The sequence below is a fragment of the Haliotis cracherodii genome, unplaced genomic scaffold (genome assembly GCF_022045235.1).
Source record: "Haliotis cracherodii isolate W230 unplaced genomic scaffold, xgHalCrac1.p SCAF_10, whole genome shotgun sequence".
NCBI classification, from domain to species: Eukaryota; Metazoa; Mollusca; class Gastropoda; order Lepetellida; family Haliotidae; genus Haliotis; species Haliotis cracherodii.
Genome location: NW_027266265.1, coordinates 22,675,591 through 22,693,056, shown reverse-complemented (window position 1 = coordinate 22,693,056; position 17,466 = coordinate 22,675,591).

Genomic DNA, 17,466 nt, shown 5'->3' with positions numbered 1-17,466 from the left:
TTACTTTTACACGATGGGAGCTATCCTCAAAAGTATAATTCTTAGAATACAAATATTTGGTGTGTGGATGCATTCTTATATGACCGACACTCATGAAAAAAATTGGCGCAATTCCATCAAAAATCATGACTTGAGGTCAAGAACAAACAGAACTGAACATGCATCAGTGTTTTGAACTTTTTCATAAGCATGACTTTTACACGATGGGAGCTATCCTCAAAAGTATAATTCTTAGAATACAAATATTTGGTGTGTGGATGCATTCTTATATGACCGACACTCATGAAAAAAATTGGCGCAATTCCATCAAAAATCATGACTTGAGGTCAAGAACAAACAGAACTGAACATGCATCAGTGTTTTGAACTTTTTCATAAGCATTACTTTTACACGATGGGAGCTATCCTCAAAAGTATAATTCCTAGAATACAAATATTTGGTGTGTGGATGCATTCTTATATGACCGACACTCATGAAAAAAATTGGCGCAATTCCATCAAAAATCATGACTTGAGGTCAAGGACAAACAGAACTGAACATGCATCAGTGTTTTGAACTTTTTCACAAGCACGACTTTTACACGATTGGAGCTATACTCAAAAGTATAATTCTTAGAATACAAATATTTGGTGTGTAGATGCATTCTTATATGACCGACACTCATGAAAAAAATTGGCGCAATTCCATCAAAAATCATGACTTGAGGTCAAGGACAAACAAAACTGAACATGCATCAGTGTTTTGAACTTTTTCATAAGCATTACTTTTACACGATGGGAGCTATCCTCAAAAGTATAATTCTTAGAATACAAATATTTGGTGTGTGGATGCATTCTTATATGACCGACACTCATGAAAAAAATTGGCGCAATTCCATCAAAAATCATGACTTGAGGTCAAGAACAAACAGAACTGAACATGCATCAGTGTTTTGAACTTTTTCATAAGCATGACTTTTACACGATGGGAGCTATCCTCAAAAGTATAATTCTTAGAATACAAATATTTGGTGTGTGGATGCATTCTTATATGACCGACACTCATGAAAAAAATTGGCGCAATTCCATCAAAAATCATGACTTGAAATCAAGGACAAACAGAACTGAACATGCATCAGTTTTTTGAACTTTTTCACAAGCACGACTTTTACACGATTGGAGCTATCCTCAAAAGTATAATTCTTAGAATACAAATATTTGGTGTGTGGATGCATTCTTATATGACCGACACTCATGAAAAAAATTGGCGCAATTCCATCAAAAATCATGACTTGAGGTCAAGGACAAACAGAACTGAACATGCATCAGTGTTTTGAACTTTTTCATAAGCATGACTTTTACACGATGGGAGCTATCCTCAAAAGTATAATTCTTAGAATACAAATATTTGGTGTGTGGATGCATTCTTATATGACCGACACTCATGAAAAAATTGGCGCAATTCCATCAAAAATCATGACTTGAGGTCAAGAACAAACAGAACTGAACATGCATGAGTGTTTTGAACTTTTTCATAAGCATGACTTTTACACGATGGGAGCTATCCTCAAAAGTATAATTCTTAGAATACAAATATTTGGTGTGTGGATGCATTCTTATATGACCGACACTCATGAAAAAAATTGGCGCAATTCCATCAAAATTCATGACTTGAGGTCAAGAACAAACAGAACTGAACATGCATCAGTGTTTTGAACTTTTTCATAAGCATGACTTTTACACGATGGGAGCTATCCTCAAAAGTATAATTCTTAGAATACAAATATTTGGTGTGTGGATGCATTCTTATATGACCGACACTCATGAAAAAAATTGGCGCAATTCCATCAAAAATCATGACTTGAGGTCAAGGACAAACAGAACTGAACATGCATCAGTGTTTTGAACTTTTTCACAAGCACGACTTTTACACGATTGGAGCTATCCTCAAAAGTATAATTCTTAGAATACAAATATTTGGTGTGTGGATGCATTCTTATATGACCGACACTGATGAAAAAAATTGGCGCAATTCCATCAAAAATCATGACTTGAGGTCAAGGACAAACAGAACTGAACATGCATCAGTGTTTTGAACTTTTTCATAAGCATTACTTTTACACGATGGGAGCTATCCTCAAAAGTATAATTCTTAGAATACAAATATTTGGTGTGTGGATGCATTCTTATATGACCGACACTCATGAAATAAATTGGCGCAATTCCATCAAAAATCATGACTTGAGGTCAAGAACAAACAGAACTGAACATGCATCAGTGTTTTGAACTTTTTCATAAGCATTACTTTTACACGATGGGAGCTATCCTCAAAAGTATAATTCTTAGAATACAAATATTTGGTGTGTGGATGCATTCTTATATGGCCGATACTCATGAAAAAAATTGGCACAATTCCATCAAAATTCATGACTTGAGGTCAAGAACAAACAGAACTGAACATGCATCAGTGTTTTGAACTTTTTCATAAGCATGACTTTTACACGATTGGAGCTATCCTCAAAAGTATAATTCTTAGAATACAAATATTTGGTATGTGGATGCATTCTTATATGACCGACACTCATGAAAAAAATTGGCGCAATTCCATCAAAAATCATGACTTGAGGTCAAGAACAAACAGAACTGAACATGCATCAGTGTTTTGAACTTTTTCATAAGCATTACTTTTACACGATGGGAGCTATCCTCAAAAGTATAATTCTTAGAATACAAATATTTGGTGTGTGGATGCATTCTTATATGGCCGACACTCATGAAAAAAATTGGCGCAATTCCATCAAAATTCATGACTTGAGGTCAAGAACAAACAGAACTGAACATGCATCAGTGTTTTGAACTTTTTCATAAGCATTACTTTTACACGATGGGAGCTATCCTCAAAAGTATAATTCTTAGAATACAAATAGTTGGTGTGTGGATGCATTCTTATATGACCGACACTCATGAAAAAAATTGGCGCAATTCCATCAAACATCATGACTTGAGGTCAAGAACAAACAGAACTGAACATGCATCAGTGTTTTGAACTTTTTCATAAGCATTACTTTTACACGCTGGGAGCTATCCTCAAAAGTATAATTCCTAGAATACAAATATTTGGTGTGTGGATGCATTCTTATATGGCCGACACTCATGAAAAAAATTGGCGCAATTCCATAAAAATTCATGACTTGAGGTCAAGAACAAACAGAACTGAACATGCATCAGTGTTTTGAACTTTTTCATAAGCATGACTTTTACACGATTGGAGCTATCCTCAAAAGTATAATTCTTAGAATACAAATATTTGGTGTGTGAATGCATTCTTATATGACCGACACTCATGAAAAAAATTGGCGCAATTCCATCAAAAATCATGACTTGAGGTCAAGAACAAACAGAACTGAACATGCATCAGTGTTTTGAACTTTTTCATAAGCATTACTTTTACACGCTGGGAGCTATCCTCAAAAGTATAATTCCTAGAATACAAATATTTGGTGTGTGGATGCATTCTTATATGGCCGACACTCATGAAAAAAATTGGCGCAATTCCAACAAAATTCATGACTTGAGGTCAAGAACAAACAGAACTGAACATGCATCAGTGTTTTGAACTTTTTCACCAGCATGACTTTTACACGATTGGAGCTATCCTCAAAAGTATAATTCTTAGAATACAAATATTTGCAGTGTGGATGCATTCTTATATGGCCGACACTCATGAAAAAAATTGGCGCAATTCCATCAAAAATCATGACTTGAGGTCAAGAACAAACAGAACTGAACATGCATCAGTGTTTTGAACTTTTTCATAAGCATGACTTTTACACGATGGGAGCTATCCTCAAAAGTATAATTCTTAGAATACAAATATTTGGAGTGTGGATGCATTCTTATATGACCGACACTCATGAAAAAAATTGGCGCAATTCCATTAAAAATCATGACTTGAGGTCAAGGACAAACAGAACTGAACATGCATCAGTGTTTTGAACTTTTTCACCAGCATGACTTTTACACGATGGGAGCTATCCTCAAAAGTATAATTCTTAAAATACAAATATTTGGTGTGTGGATGTATTCTTATATGACCGACACTCATGAAAAAAATTGGCGCAATTCCATCAAAATTCATTACTTGAGGTCAAGAACAAACAGAACTGAACATGCATCAGTGTTTTGAACTTTTTCATAAGCATTACTTTTACACGATGGGAGCTATCCTCAAAAGTATAATTCTTAGAATACAAATATTTGGTGTGTGGATGCATTCTTATATGGCCGACACTCATGAAAAAAATTGGCGCAATTCCATCAAAAATCATGACTTGAGGTCAAGGACAAACAGAACTGAACATGCATCAGTGTTTTGAACTTTTTCATAAGCATGACTTTTACACGATGGGAGCTATCCTCAAAAGTATAATTCTTAGAATACAAATATTTGGTGTGTGGATGCATTCTTATATGACCGACACTCATGAAAAAAATTGGCGCAATTCCATCAAAAATCATGACTTGAGGTCAAGGACAAACAGAACTGAACATGCATCAGTGTTTTGAACTTTTTCACCAGCATGACTTTTACACGCTGGGAGCTATCCTCAAAAGTATAATTCTTAGAATACAAATATTTGGTGTGTGGATGCATTCTTATATGACCGACAGTCATGAAAAAAATTGGCGCAATTCCATCAAAAATCATGACTTGAGGTCAAGGACAAACAGAACTGAACATGCATCAGTGTTTTGAACTTTTTCATAAGCATTACTTTTACACGATGGGAGCTATCCTCAAAAGTATAATTCTTAGAATACAAATATTTGGTGTGTGGATGCATTCTTATATGGCCGAAACTCATGAAAAAAATTGGCGCAATTCCATCAAAAATCATGACTTGAGGTCAAGAACAAACAGAACTGAACATGCATCAGTGTTTTGAACTTTTTCATAAGCATTACTTTTACACGATGGGAGCTATCCTCAAAAGTATAATTCTTAGAATACAAATATTTGGTGTGTGGATGCATTCTTATATGACCGACACTCATGAAAAAAATTGGCGCAATTCCATCAAAAATCATGATTTGAGGTCAAGAACAAACAGAACTGAACATGCATCAGTGTTTTGAACTTTTTCATAAGCATGACTTTTACACGCTGGGAGCTATCCTCAAAAGTATAATTCTTAGAATACAAATATTTGGTGTGTGGATGCATTCTTATATGGCCGACACTCATGAAAAAAATTGGCGCAATTCCATCAAAAATCATGACTTGAGGTCAAGAAGAAACAGAACTGAACATGCATCAGTGTTTTGAACTTTTTCATAAGCATTACTTTTACACGATGGGAGCTATCCTCAAAAGTATAATTCTTAGAATACAAATATTTGGTGTGTGGATGCATTCTTATATGGCCGACACTCATGAAAAAAATTGGCGCAATTCCATCAAAATTCATGACTTGAGGTCAAGAAGAAACAGAACTGAGCATGCATCAGTGTTTTGAACTTTTTCATAAGCATTACTTTTACACGATGGGAGCTATCCTCAAAAGTATAATTCTTAGAATACAAATATTTGGTGTGTGGATGCATTCTTATATGACCGATACTCATGAAAAAAATTGGCACAATTCCATCAAAATTCATGACTTGAGGTCAAGAACAAACAGAACTGAACATGCATCAGTGTTTTGAACTTTTTCATAAGCATGACTTTTACACGATTGGAGCTATCCTCAAAAGTATAATTCTTAGAATACAAATATTTGGTGTGTGGATGCATTCTTATATGACCGACACTCATGAAAAAAATTGGCGCAATTCCATCAAAAATCATGACTTGAGGTCAAGAACAAACAGAACTGAACATGCATCAGTGTTTTGAACTTTTTCATAAGCATTACTTTTACACGATGGGAGCTTTCCTCAAAAGTATAATTCTTAGAATACAAATATTTGGTGTGTGGATGCATTCTTATATGGCCGACACTCATGAAAAAAATTGGCGCAATTCCATCAAAATTCATGACTTGAGGTCAAGAACAAACAGAACTGAACATGCATCAGTGTTTTGAACTTTTTCATAAGCATTACTTTTACACGATGGGAGCTATCCTCAAAAGTATAATTCTTAGAATACAAATATTTGGTGTGTGGATGCATTCTTATATGACCGACACTCATGAAAAAAATTGGCGCAATTCCATCAAAAATCATGATTTGAGGTCAAGAACAAACAGAACTGAACATGCATCAGTGTTTTGAACTTTTTCATAAGCATGACTTTTACACGCTGGGAGCTATCCTCAAAAGTATAATTCTTAGAATACAAATATTTGGTGTGTGGATGCATTCTTATATGGCCGACACTCATGAAAAAAATTGGCGCAATTCCATCAAAAATCATGACTTGAGGTCAAGAAGAAACAGAACTGAACATGCATCAGTGTTTTGAACTTTTTCATAAGCATTACTTTTACACGATGGGAGCTATCCTCAAAAGTATAATTCTTAGAATACAAATATTTGGTGTGTGGATGCATTCTTATATGGCCGACACTCATGAAAAAAATTGGCGCAATTCCATCAAAATTCATGACTTGAGGTCAAGAAGAAACAGAACTGAACATGCATCAGTGTTTTGAACTTTTTCATAAGCATTACTTTTACACGATGGGAGCTATCCTCAAAAGTATAATTCTTAGAATACAAATATTTGGTGTGTGGATGCATTCTTATATGGCCGATACTCATGAAAAAAATTGGCACAATTCCATCAAAATTCATGACTTGAGGTCAAGAACAAACAGAACCGAACATGCATCAGTGTTTTGAACTTTTTCATAAGCATGACTTTTACACGATTGGAGCTATCCTCAAAAGTATAATTCTTAGAATACAAATATTTGGTATGTGGATGCATTCTTATATGGCCGACACTCATGAAAAAAATTGGCGCAATTCCATCAAAAATCATGACTTGAGGTCAAGAACAAACAGAACTGAACATGCATCAGTGTTTTGAACTTTTTCATAAGCATTACTTTTACACGATGGGAGCTTTCCTCAAAAGTATAATTCTTAGAATACAAATATTTGGTGTGTGGATGCATTCTTATATGGCCGACACTCATGAAAAAAATTGGCGCAATTCCATCAAAATTCATGACTTGAGGTCAAGAACAAACAGAACTGAACATGCATCAGTGTTTTGAACTTTTTCATAAGCATTACTTTTACACGATGGGAGCTATCCTCAAAAGTATAATTCTTAGAATACAAATATTTGGTGTGTGGATGCATTCTTATATGACCGACACTCATGAAAAAAATTGGCGCAATTCCATCAAACATCATGACTTGAGGTCAAGAACAAACCGAACTGAACATGCATCAGTGTTTTGAACTTTTTCATAAGCATTACTTTTACACGCTGGGAGCTATCCTCAAAAGTATAATTCCTAGAATACAAATATTTGGTGTGTGGATGCATTCTTATATGGCCGACACTCATGAAAAAAATTGGCGCAATTCCATAAAAATTCATGACTTGAGGTCAAGAACAAACAGAACTGAACATGCATCAGTGTTTTGAACTTTTTCACCAGCATGACTTTTACACGATTGGAGCTATCCTCAAAAGTATAATTCTTAGAATACAAATATTTGGTGTGTGGATGCATTCTTATATGACCGAAACTCATGAAAAAAATTGGCGCAATTCCATCAAAAATCATGACTTGAGGTCAAGAACAAACAGAACTGAACATGCATCAGTGTTTTGAACTTTTTCATAAGCATGACTTTTACACGATGGGAGCTATCCTCAAAAGTATAATTCTTAGAATACAAATATTTGGAGTGTGGATGCATTCTTATATGACCTACACTCATGAAAAAAATTGGCGCAATTCCATTAAAAATCATGACTTGAGGTCAAGGACAAACAGAACTGAACATGCATCAGTGTTTTGAACTTTTTCACCATCATGACTTTTACACGATGGGAGCTATCCTCAAAAGTATAATTCTTAGAATACAAATATTTGGTGTGTGGATGTATTCTTATATGACCGACACTCATGAAAAAAATTGGCGCAATTCCATCAAAATTCATTACTTGAAGTCAAGAACAAACAGAACTGAACATGCATCAGTGTTTTGAACTTTTTCATAAGCATTACTTTTACACGATGGGAGCTATCCTCAAAAGTATAATTCTTAGAATACAAATATTTGGTGTGTGGATGCATTCTTATATGGCCGACACTCATGAAAAAAATTGGCGCAATTCCATCAAAAATCATGACTTGAGGTCAAGAACAAACAGAACTGAACATGCATCAGTGTTTTGAACTTTTTCACCAGCATGACTTTTACACGATTGGAGCTATCCTCAAAAGTATAATTCTTAGAATACAAATATTTGGTGTGTGGATGCATTCTTATATGACCGACACTCATGAAAAAAATTGGCGCAATTCTATCAAAATTCATTACTTGAGGTCAAGAACAAACAGAACTGAACATGCATCAGTGTTTTGAACTTTTTCATAAGCATTACTTTTACACGCTGGGAGCTATCCTCAAAAGTATAATTCTTAGAATACAAATATTTGGTGTGTGGATGTATTCTTATATGACCGACACTGATGAAAAAAATTGGCGCAATTCCATCAAAATTCATGACTTGAGGTCAAGAACAAACCGAACTGAACATGCATCAGTGTTTTGAACTTTTTCATAAGCATTACTTTTACACGCTGGGAGCTATCCTCAAAAGTATAATTCTTAGAATACAAATATTTGGTGTGTGGATGCATTCTTATATGGCCGACACTGATGAAAAAAATTGGCGCAATTCCATAAAAAATCATGACTTGAGGTCAAGAACAAACAGAACTGAACATGCATCAGTGTTTTGAACTTTTTCACCAGCATGACTTTTACACGATTGGAGCTATCCTCAAAAGTATAATTCTTAGAATACAAATATTTGGTGTGTGGATGCATTCTTATATGACCGACACTCATGAAAAAAATTGGCTCAATTCCATAAAAAATCATGACTTGAGGTCAAGGACAAAAAGAACTGAACATGCATCAGTGTTTTGAACTTTTTCACCAGCATGACTTTTACACGATGGGAGCTATCCTCAAAAGTATAATTCTTAGAATACAAATATTTGGTGTGTGGATGCATTCTTATATGACCGACACTCATGAAAAAAATTGGCGCAATTCCATCAAAAATCATGACTTGAGGTCAAGAACAAACAGAACTGAACATGCATCAGTGTTTTGAACTTTTTCATAAGCATGACTTTTACACGATGGGAGCTATCCTCAAAAGTATAATTCTTAGAATACAAATATTTGGTGTGTGGATGCATTCTTATATGACCGACACTCATGAAAAAAATTGGCGCAATTCCATCAAAAATCATGACTTGAGGTCAAGGACAAACAGAACTGAACATGCATCAGTGTTTTGAACTTTTTCATAAGCATGACTTTTACACGATTGGAGCTATCCTCAAAAGTATAATTCTTAGAATACAAATATTTGGTGTGTGGATGCATTCTTATATGACCGACACTCATGAAAAAAATTGGCGCAATTCCATCAAAAATCATGACTTGAGGTCAAGGACAAACAGAACTGAACATGCATCAGTGTTTTGAACTTTTTCACCAGCATGACTTTTACACGCTGGGAGCTATCCTCAAAAGTATAATTCTTAGAATACAAATATTTGGTGTGTGGATGCATTCTTATATGACCGACAGTCATGAAAAAAATTGGCGCAATTCCATCAAAAATCATGACTTGAGGTCAAGGACAAACAGAACTGAACATGCATCAGTGTTTTGAACTTTTTCATAAGCATTACTTTTACACGATGGGAGCTATCCTCAAAAGTATAATTCTTAGAATACAAATATTTGGTGTGTGGATGCATTCTTATATGGCCGACACTCATGAAAAAAATTGGCGCAATTCCATTAAAAATCATGACTTGAGGTCAAGAACAAACAGAACTGAACATGCATCAGTGTTTTGAACTTTTTCACCAGCATGACTTTTACACGATTGGAGCTATCCTCAAAAGTATAATTCTTAGAATACAAATATTTGGTGTGTGGATGCATTCTTATATGACCGACACTCATGAAAAAAATTGGCACAATTCCATCAAAAATCATGACTTGAGGTCAAGGACAAACAGAACTGAACATGCATCAGTGTTTTGAACTTTTTCATAAGCATTACTTTTACACGATGGGAGCTATCCTCAAAAGTATAATTCTTAGAATACAAATATTTGGTGTGTGGATGCATTCTTATATGACCGACACTCATGAAAAAAATTGGCGCAATTCCATCAAAAATCATGATTTGAGGTCAAGAACAAACAGAACTGAACATGCATCAGTGTTTTGAACTTTTTCATAAGCATGACTTTTACACGCTGGGAGCTATCCTCAAAAGTATAATTCTTAGAATACAAATATTTGGTGTGTGGATGCATTCTTATATGGCCGACACTCATGAAAAAAATTGGCGCAATTCCATCAAAAATCATGACTTGAGGCCAAGAACAAACAGAACTGAACATGCATCAGTGTTTTGAACTTTTTCATAAGCATTACTTTTACACGATGGGAGCTATCCTCAAAAGTATAATTCTTAGAATACAAATATTTGGTGTGTGGATGCATTCTTATATGGCCGATACTCATGAAAAAAATTGGCGCAATTCCATAAAAATTCATGACTTGAGGTCAAGAAGAAACAGAACTGAACATGCATCAGTGTTTTGAACTTTTTCATAAGCATGACTTTTACACGATGGGAGCTATCCTCAAAAGTATAATTCTTAGAATACAAATAGTTGGTGTGTGGATGCATTCTTATATGACCGACACTCATGAAAAAAATTGGCGCAATTCCATCAAAAATCATGACTTGAGGTCAAGAACAAACAGAACTGAACATGCATCAGTGTTTTGAACTTTTTCATAAGCATTACTTTTACACGATGGGAGCTATCCTCAAAAGTATAATTCTTAGAATACAAATATTTGGTGTGTGGATGCATTCTTATATGGCCGACACTCATGAAAAAAATTGGCGCAATTCCATCAAAATTCATGACTTGAGGTTAAGAACAAACAGAACTGAACATGCATCAGTGTTTTGAACTTTTTCATAAGCATGACTTTTACACGATGGGAGCTATCCTCAAAAGTATAATTCTTAGAATACAAATATTTGGTGTGTGGATGCATTCTTATATGACCGACACTCATGAAAAAAATTGGCGCAATTCCATCAAAATTCATGACTTGAGGTCAAGAACAAACAGAACTGAACATGCATCAGTGTTTTGAACTTTTTCACAAGCATGACTTTTACACGATGGGAGCTATCCTCAAAAGTATAATTCTTAGAATACAAATATTTGGTGTGTGGATGCATTCTTATATGACCGACACTCATGAAAAAAATTGGCGCAATTCCATCAAAAATTCATGACTTGAGGTCAAGAAGAAACAGAACTGAACATGCATCAGTGTTTTGAACTTTTTCATAAGCACTACTTTTACACGATGGGAGCTATCCTCAAAAGTATAATTCTTAGAATACAAATATTTGGTGTGTGGATGCATTCTTATATGACCGACACTCATGAAAAAAAATGGCGCAATTCCATCAAAAATCATGACTTGAGGTCAAGAACAAACAGAACTGAACATGCATCAGTGTTTTGAACTTTTTCACAAGCATGACTTTTACACGCTGGGAGCTATCCTCAAAAGTATAATTCCTAGAATACAAATATTTGGTGTGTGGATGCATTCTTATATGGCCGACACTCATGAAAAAAATTGGCGCAATTCCATCAAAAATCATGACTTGAGGTCAAGAACAAACAGAACTGAACATGCATCAGTGTTTTTGAACATTTTCATAAGCATTACTTTTACACGATGGGAGCTATCCTCAAAAGTATAATTCTTAGAATACAAATATTTGGTGTGTGGATGCATTCTTATATGACCGACACTGATGAAAAAAATTGGCGCAATTCCATCAAAATTCATGACTTGAGGTCAAGAAGAAACAGAACTGAACATGCATCAGTGTTTTGAACTTTTTCATAAGCATTACTTTTACACGATGGGAGCTATCCTCAAAAGTATAATTCTTAGAATACAAATATTTGGTGTGTGGATGCATTCTTATATGACCGACACTCATGAAAAAAATTGGCGCAATTCCATCAAAAATCATGACTTGAGGTCAAGGACAAACAGAACTGAACATGCATCAGTGTTTTGAACTTTTTCACAAGCATGACTTTTACACGATGGGAGCTATCCTCAAAAGTATAATTGTTAGAATACAAATATTTGGTGTGTGGATGCATTCTTATATGACCGACACTCATGAAAAAAATTGGCGCAATTCCATCAAAAATCATGACTTGAGGTCAAGGACAAACAGAACTGAACATGCATCAGTGTTTTGAACTTTTTCACCAGCATGACTTTTACACGATGGGAGCTATCCTCAAAAGTATAATTCTTAGAATACAAATATTTGGTGTGTGGATGCATTCTTATATGACCGACACTCATGAAAAAAATTGGCGCAATTCCATCAAAAATCATGACTTGAGGTCAAGAACAAACAGAACTGAACATGCATCAGTGTTTTGAACTTTTTCATAAGCATTACTTTTACACGATGGGAGCTATCCTCAAAAGTATAATTCTTAGAATACAAATATTTGGTGTGTGGATGCATTCTTATATGGCCGAAACTCATGAAAAAAATTGGCGCAATTCCATCAAAAATCATGACTTGAGGTCAAGAACAAACAGAACTGAACATGCATCAGTGTTTTGAACTTTTTCATAAGCATTACTTTTACACGATGGGAGCTATCCTCAAAAGTATAATTGTTAGAATACAAATATTTGGTGTGTGGATGCATTCTTATATGACCGACACTCATGAAAAAAATTGGCGCAATTCCATCAAAAATCATGATTTGAGGTCCAGAACAAACAGAACTGAACATGCATCAGTGTTTTGAACTTTTTCATAAGCATGACTTTTACACGCTGGGAGCTATCCTCAAAAGTATAATTCTTAGAATACAAATATTTGGTGTGTGGATGCATTCTTATATGGCCGACACTCATGAAAAAAATTGGCGCAATTCCATCAAAAATCATGACTTGAGGTCAAGAACAACCAGAACTGAACATGCATCAGTGTTTTGAACTTTTTCATTAGCATTACTTTTACACGATGGGAGCTATCCTCAAAAGTATAATTGTTAGAATACAAATATTTGGTGTGTGGATGCATTCTTATATGGCCGATACTCATGAAAAAATTTGGCGCAATTCCATAAAAATTCATGACTTGAGGTCAAGAACAAACAGAACTGAACATGCATCAGTGTTTTGAACTTTTTCATAAGCATGACTTTTACACGATGGGAGCTATCCTCAAAAGTATAATTGTTAGAATACAAATAGTTGGTGTGTGGATGCATTCTTATATGACCGACACTCATGAAAAAAATTGGCGCAATTCCATCAAAAATCATGACTTGAGGTCAAGAACAAACAGAACTGAACATGCATCAGTGTTTTGAACTTTTTCATAAGCATTACTTTTACACGATGGGAGCTATCCTCAAAAGTATAATTCTTAGAATACAAATAGTTGGTGTGTGGATGCATTCTTATATGACCGACACTCATGAAAAAAATTGGCGCAATTCCATCAAAAATTCATGACTTGAGGTCAAGAAGAAACAGAACTGAACATGCATCAGTGTTTTGAACTTTTTCATAAGCACTACTTTTACACGATGGGAGCTATCCTCAAAAGTATAATTCTTAGAATACAAATATTTGGTGTGTGGATGCATTCTTATATGACCGACACTCATGAAAAAAAATGGCGCAATTCCATCAAAAATCATGACTTGAGGTCAAGAACAAACAGAACTGAACATGCATCAGTGTTTTGAACTTTTTCACAAGCATGACTTTTACACGCTGGGAGCTATCCTCAAAAGTATAATTCCTAGAATACAAATATTTGGTGTGTGGATGCATTCTTATATGGCCGACACTCATGAAAAAAATTGGCGCAATTCCATCAAAAATCATGACTTGAGGTCAAGAACAAACAGAACTGAACATGCATCAGTGTTTTTGAACATTTTCATAAGCATTACTTTTACACGATGGGAGCTATCCTCAAAAGTATAATTCTTAGAATACAAATATTTGGTGTGTGGATGCATTCTTATATGACCGACACTGATGAAAAAAATTGGCGCAATTCCATCAAAATTCATGACTTGAGGTCAAGAAGAAACAGAACTGAACATGCATCAGTGTTTTGAACTTTTTCATAAGCATTACTTTTACACGATGGGAGCTATCCTCAAAAGTATAATTCTTAGAATACAAATATTTGGTGTGTGGATGCATTCTTATATGACCGACACTCATGAAAAAAATTGGCGCAATTCCATCAAAAATCATGACTTGAGGTCAAGGACAAACAGAACTGAACATGCATCAGTGTTTTGAACTTTTTCACAAGCATGACTTTTACACGATGGGAGCTATCCTCAAAAGTATAATTGTTAGAATACAAATATTTGGTGTGTGGATGCATTCTTATATGACCGACACTCATGAAAAAAATTGGCGCAATTCCATCAAAAATCATGACTTGAGGTCAAGGACAAACAGAACTGAACATGCATCAGTGTTTTGAACTTTTTCACCAGCATGACTTTTACACGATGGGAGCTATCCTCAAAAGTATAATTCTTAGAATACAAATATTTGGTGTGTGGATGCATTCTTATATGACCGACACTCATGAAAAAAATTGGCGCAATTCCATCAAAAATCATGACTTGAGGTCAAGAACAAACAGAACTGAACATGCATCAGTGTTTTGAACTTTTTCATAAGCATTACTTTTACACGATGGGAGCTATCCTCAAAAGTATAATTCTTAGAATACAAATATTTGGTGTGTGGATGCATTCTTATATGGCCGAAACTCATGAAAAAAATTGGCGCAATTCCATCAAAAATCATGACTTGAGGTCAAGAACAAACAGAACTGAACATGCATCAGTGTTTTGAACTTTTTCATAAGCATTACTTTTACACGATGGGAGCTATCCTCAAAAGTATAATTGTTAGAATACAAATATTTGGTGTGTGGATGCATTCTTATATGACCGACACTCATGAAAAAAATTGGCGCAATTCCATCAAAAATCATGATTTGAGGTCCAGAACAAACAGAACTGAACATGCATCAGTGTTTTGAACTTTTTCATAAGCATGACTTTTACACGCTGGGAGCTATCCTCAAAAGTATAATTCTTAGAATACAAATATTTGGTGTGTGGATGCATTCTTATATGGCCGACACTCATGAAAAAAATTGGCGCAATTCCATCAAAAATCATGACTTGAGGTCAAGAACAACCAGAACTGAACATGCATCAGTGTTTTGAACTTTTTCATTAGCATTACTTTTACACGATGGGAGCTATCCTCAAAAGTATAATTGTTAGAATACAAATATTTGGTGTGTGGATGCATTCTTATATGGCCGATACTCATGAAAAAATTTGGCGCAATTCCATAAAAATTCATGACTTGAGGTCAAGAACAAACAGAACTGAACATGCATCAGTGTTTTGAACTTTTTCATAAGCATGACTTTTACACGATGGGAGCTATCCTCAAAAGTATAATTGTTAGAATACAAATAGTTGGTGTGTGGATGCATTCTTATATGACCGACACTCATGAAAAAAATTGGCGCAATTCCATCAAAAATCATGACTTGAGGTCAAGAACAAACAGAACTGAACATGCATCAGTGTTTTGAACTTTTTCATAAGCATTACTTTTACACGATGGGAGCTATCCTCAAAAGTATAATTCTTAGAATACAAATATTTGGTGTGTGGATGCATTCTTATACGACCGACACTCATGAAAAAAATTGGCGCAATTCCATCAAAATTCATGACTTGAGGTCAAGAACAAACAGAACTGAACATGCATCAGTGTTTTGAACTTTTTCATAAGCATGACTTTTACACGATGGGAGCTATCCTCAAAAGTATAATTCTTAGAATACAAATATTTGGTGTGTGGATGCATTCTTATATGACCGACACTCATGAAAAAAATTGGCGCAATTCCATCAAAATTCATGACTTGAGGTCAAGAACAAACAGAACTGAACATGCATCAGTGTTTTGAACTTTTTCACAAGCATGACTTTTACACGATGGGAGCTATCCTCAAAAGTATAATTCTTAGAATACAAATATTTGGTGTGTGGATGCATTCTTATATGACCGACCCTCATGAAAAAATTTGGCGCAATTCCATCAAAAATCATGACTTGAGGTCAAGGACAAACAGAACTGAACATGCATCAGTGTTTTGAACTTTTTCACCAGCATGACTTTTACACGATGGGAGCTATCCTCAAAAGTATAATTCTTAGAATACAAATATTTGGTGTGTGGATGCATTCTTATATGACCGACACTCATGAAAAAAATTGGCGCAATTCCATCAAAAATCATGACTTGAGGTCAAGAAGAAACAGAACTGAACATGCATCAGTGTTTTGAACTTTTTCATAAGCATTACTTTTACACGCTGGGAGCTATCCTCAAAAGTATAATTCCTAGAATACAAATATTTGGTGTGTGGATGCATTCTTATATGGCCGACACTCATGAAAAAAATTGGCGCAATTCCATAAAAATTCATGACTTGAGGTCAAGAACAAACAGAACTGAACATGCATCAGTGTTTTGAACTTTTTCACCAGCATGACTTTTACACGATTGGAGCTATCCTCAAAAGTATAATTCTTAGAATACAAATATTTGGTGTGTGGATGCATTCTTATATGACCGACAGTCATGAAAAAAATTGGCGCAATTCCATCAAAAATCATGACTTGAGGTCAAGGACAAACCGAACTGAACATGCATCAGTGTTTTGAACTTTTTCATAAGCATTACTTTTACACGCTGGGAGCTATCCTCAAAAGTATAATTCTTAGAATACAAATATTTGGTGTGTGGATGCATTCTTATATGGCCGACACTGATGAAAAAAATTGGCGCAATTCCATCAAAAATCATGACTTGAGGTCAAGAACAAACAGAACTGAACATGCATCAGTGTTTTGAACTTTTTCACCAGCATGACTTTTACACGATGGGAGCTATCCTCAAAAGTATAATTCTTAGAATACAAATATTTGGTGTGTGGATGCATTCTTATATGACCGACACTCATGAAAAAAATTGGCGCAATTCCATCAAAAATCATGATTTGAGGTCAAGGACAAACAGAACTGAACATGCATCAGTGTTTT